The sequence below is a fragment of the Chaetura pelagica genome, unplaced genomic scaffold (genome assembly GCF_000747805.2).
Source record: "Chaetura pelagica isolate M959 unplaced genomic scaffold, ChaPel_1.0 scaffold120, whole genome shotgun sequence".
Lineage (NCBI taxonomy): Eukaryota > Metazoa > Chordata > Aves > Apodiformes > Apodidae > Chaetura > Chaetura pelagica.
Genome location: NW_009951952.1, coordinates 975,584 through 980,168, shown reverse-complemented (window position 1 = coordinate 980,168; position 4,585 = coordinate 975,584).

The window sequence follows — 4,585 nt, the reverse complement described above, 5'->3', positions numbered from 1 at the left end:
GGAAATGGGCTGGATCCTCCTCTGCTGGTGGCAGGCTCTGCCACTGCCAGGGAAAGGAGCTCGCTTGCAACAGAATTCTTTGTGCAAGTGCATTCATGTGGTGATGAATTTAGTACATCCTAAAATGTCAGCTGGATTTAAGAGCTGTGACCCTTGTATCCTGTGAAGAACTGCCAGGGTTCCTGCAGCACCTCTGCATGCATTCAAAGCAACTCTAAGCTCTCCTGCTCCAAGGCACACACAAAGTCCCAGCCTCTTCAGATCAAGATGGAGTATTTCTGGGGGGACTTTGCCCTGCCTCCTGTAGTATTCCCTGCATCTGCCTCTGAAGCATTGAGCACCGGCTTGGGAATGTGGGAAGGTGAATGATCTGTTTGGTGGGAGCAGGAGTGAGCAGGAGTTTCCAGGTGACCAGACGCAGCCTCTCACCTGAACTGTCTCCTAATCTCTTAAGAAAGCTTCTCAAGTGCCAACCAAAAACTGGTTACTTTCACTGTCCCTAGCAGTCCCTTTGGCTGGCTTCTCCAGAACCTGCCTGGTGTAGTAGTTAGAAAGTTTTGCTCATTTCCAGCTTAAATGGCTGCACAGCTACTTTATATTCTCTCATGCCTGTGCCAGTGCAGCTTTAGCTGAAGCTGTTCTTCCTCCCTGGTGTTTATTTCCTTTGAGCACAGACTTCACTTAGCTAACCAACCAGCCCCCTCACACACTGTGATCCTACAAGCTTCCTCTCACTTCAGCTTCAGCTTTTCTGGCCCAAAATGAGCACAGTGCTCTTCCACAGGTGAAGTCTTATCAGCATCTTGCACAGCAGCAGTAACGCATGGCTATAGCTGCTAGAAACACCTCCCAGATGGCCTCTGTCTTCTCCTTTATGCCTCAGTAGGTGCTGACAGTTATGACATGGATGGTGATCCTGAGTCTGTCTTCTTTGCTGCTGTTTGGAATCAAGGAGGCTCCAGTTTACAGCTAAGAAAGTCTTGATCTTTAGGCCCTACGTTCCTTTTCCCTTTCACTTTGTCCTACTCACTTCAGTCTCTTTGCTGTTACCTTTAAGGCTACCTACACCCTCCTGTCTGATAACCTCAGCCAATTTAACAATGTCCTTGGGTTTTATTTATTGTCTCATCTATTTATTTTTTGCATTCTTTGTTCTCCTTTTCTTTTTATTAGTAAGGGATGGATATAATGAGGCTGGTCTCTCTGCATCCAACTTATCTCTAATCATTACAGCACCAGCAGCTGGAGATAGGTAGTGTATATTCTATTCCCCTTCCTTTTTATCTCTTTTCCCTCCCCTTCAAGTTTGTATTAAGTGCCCTCAGGATTTATAAACCCAGCCAGCCAAACCAGCCAGATGTGAGGAGATAATGGCAGTAATAATAACCAAAGTGAAATTTCCCCATGGGGACATTTTTTTTTTGAAGTGCTGTCTTTAAAAAGGAAAATCCCCAGGGGGAAAATAGTTACGTTTAAAACAGAGCTGGAAAATAAAAAAGTCATTTTTTAAAGAGGGTTTTGGAAAGTAGAAAAATGTTGCAAAATCAAACAAGTGGTTTTACCCTAGACCCTCTATGGAGGTCTGTTTTAAATCCTGTTGTTCTACAGCACTAGAGTTGGTGCCATGGAGTGGCATCTGCCTGTGGCATTTGACACTCTTGCTCCATGGAAGTGCCCATTTGTTTCCCAAACAAACCACTGTGCCCACAGAGAACTCAAGTTTCCTGCATCTTGCTCTGTGATCCTCTGTGTTGAAGTCCCCCACCTTCTTTCCTCTCTGGTCCATGGATTTGAGAGCCTGAAGGGGCAGTTACACTCACATTGCTTGGCTTCTCAAGTGGCTAAGAGCTTCCTGTGCCTGCTCTGCAACTGCTGAGACAGCCCATCTGGGTTTGGGAAGAGCTGGAACATTCAGGCAGGTGCTGATGCTCTGGCAGGCGAAGGTGTACAGCTCGTCGCCAGCTTCACCAGTAGGTTGCTGCAGGTTTCCTGCGAGGTTGAAGAGCCCTCTGCTGTCAGAAGGGTCAGCCCCCTACAGGTAACACCAACCCGTGCAGGAATGAGATCGGTTCATCAGATCTTGAGGTGCCAGTCAGGGTTTCAGGCTCCAGGTCATAGAGTCATCATAGACCCACAGAACAGTCTGGGTTGGAAGGGACCTTAATGATCATCAAGATCCAACCTCCTGCATGGGCAGGGACACCTCCCACTAGACCCCATCCAACCTGCCCTTGAACACTTGCAGAGACGGGGCTTCTACAACTTTTTTGGGCAACCTGTTCTGGTATCTCACCACCTTCACACCAAATAGTTTCCTCCTAATGTCTTACCTAAACCTCCCCTCTTCCAGTTTTAATCCATTACCCCTTGTCTTCTCACTACACACCCTTGTAAAAAGCCCCTCCCCAGCTTTCCTGTAGCCCCTTCAGGCACTGGGAGGCTGCTGTGAGGTCTCCCTGGAGCCTTCTCTTCTCCAGGCTGAACAGCCCCAACTCTCTCAGCCTGTCTTCATAGCAGAGCTGCTCCAGCCCTCTGATCATCTTTATGGCCCTGCTCTGGTCTCTCCAGGATCTCCATGTCCTTTGTTGCTCCTTCCTTGAGCCCTTTTTAGTGTCACGTGGCTGGATTTCACACAACGTGTTCACTATTTCAACATAAGGGAGAAACTTGACCTCCCTGGTTGGAGAACCGAGGCGAATGCTTCTGAGTGCAGCCCACCCTCCCAGCTCAGGAGCTATGCAAGCACCACTCCTTTGGTTATCTCCCAACCCCCTAACTCTTTGTGGTATTCCTTCAACACCTCCAGAAACAGTCCTCCATCCTGAAAGAGCACAGGCTACATTTATGTTCCTGGATGAACGTCTTTCTGCAGCCAAACCCACTGACTGTTTATAAATAAACGCCACACCAATAGTTACTGGCTGCTCTGCATCTCTCATCTCTTCTCATCATTTATCACCTTCATTGTTCTTTGGGTCCTCTGAAAGCTTCATCACCACTGGTTTAATATCATCTTTCAGATCATTAATCAAGTTAATAATGAGCATTAGTTTCCAAACAGCATCCTACTAGAAATAATTCCATATTCTGGGGTCTATTTTTTCTCCTCATTACTTGAAATCTATCAGTGAACTAGAACTTATAGCATCAGCTCTTTTGTTTTTTTAATAATTACTTATTTGAAACCAGAGCACAGTCTTGTGTGGCTAAGCAAGACCCCTTGTGCTGCTGTAACCTTTAACTTCAGGTTGTTGTAGTGCCTTTGCTCACCCAACCCATGATTTAATCAAGAAACAGGACAGCTGGTGGATGGGAACAACCTCGGGAAACTGACATGGAGAACATGATACAAACTGACACATCCCTTTTAACAGGAAGCCGTTTCAGTTGAAACTGTAACTAATGGGAAAAAGAATGAACCAGCTGTCAGGGTGGTCTAAGTGCAGAAGTCACAGGGGTGGGGTAACAGGGGTGGGTTGTCTGACTGAGACTTCAGAGCTTCTCACAGCTCGTCTAAAGGCCAAGGAAGAGGAGTATAATAATTGCTTCTGCACACCTACCTTTGTACTGCCTCCGTGCAATTCTCTGCACGCTCTCCCTTTGGATTACCCACCTCTGTCAGCAACCAGTAAGTGAATCTTCAGCAAGCCAGGGTACTGGTGGAACAGAGAGCCCCCAGGACAACCCGCACTCACACAGCGTTGGGCACCAGGGATAGTGAATCTTAATCCCACTGGGGATCTCTTTCTCTTTGCCCTCACATTCTCTCTTCTTCTTGAGAGTCCTTCAAGCCACAGACCAGAAAGTGCTGCTGTGCCTGGGTCACTGCCAGCCTGGAGCAGCTGAGGTGGCTTCTTCATCAGAACCCTGAGATGCACGTGAAGCGTGGCCTCCCCGGGACTGCAGGAGTCAAGGGAGGTTCCCTTCTCTGGGAAAAAGCCTCCTGCCCTCTGAATTCAGAGGGTAATGAACTGTGTCAGTCCCAGGACTAGTGAAGGGGACACCCTCCCAATACACTCTCTGTACTTATTTTTTGGTTTGGGATCTCTAAAATTCTCTCCTGGGCTCCGCTCTTTGCTTCCCAGCCTTAGCTCAAGGTCCTCCTTCAACTGAATCTCTTTTCCACTTTCCTAGACCACCAGAGCCTTGTCATACCTGAGAAGGCCAAGATCTTGGATACAAATATCCAGCAGTTAGTGAGGCTCAAGCAACTGGGTACATCACACCCCCTGCCATCAAGTGCAGGAGCATATGAGGGTCCCAGATCCATAAGCAGGGCAGCACCAAACACAGGCTAAATCCAGATAAAAAGATTAGGGATTAGATCAAGAATACGAATTCCATGCCCAAAGAGGAATGGATCCTCACATCTTAAAGGTCGAAGTTAATCCCCAGCACCATCACAGAATGACAGAACTATTCAGGCTCAAAAAGACCCTTGGGATCACCAAGTCCAACCATCATCCCTACTCTACAAAGTTCACCCCTAAACCAGATCCACCAACACCACATCCAAACGACCCTTAAACACCTCCAGGGATGGTGACTCCACCACCTCCCTGGGCAGCCTGTTCCACTGTCCAAC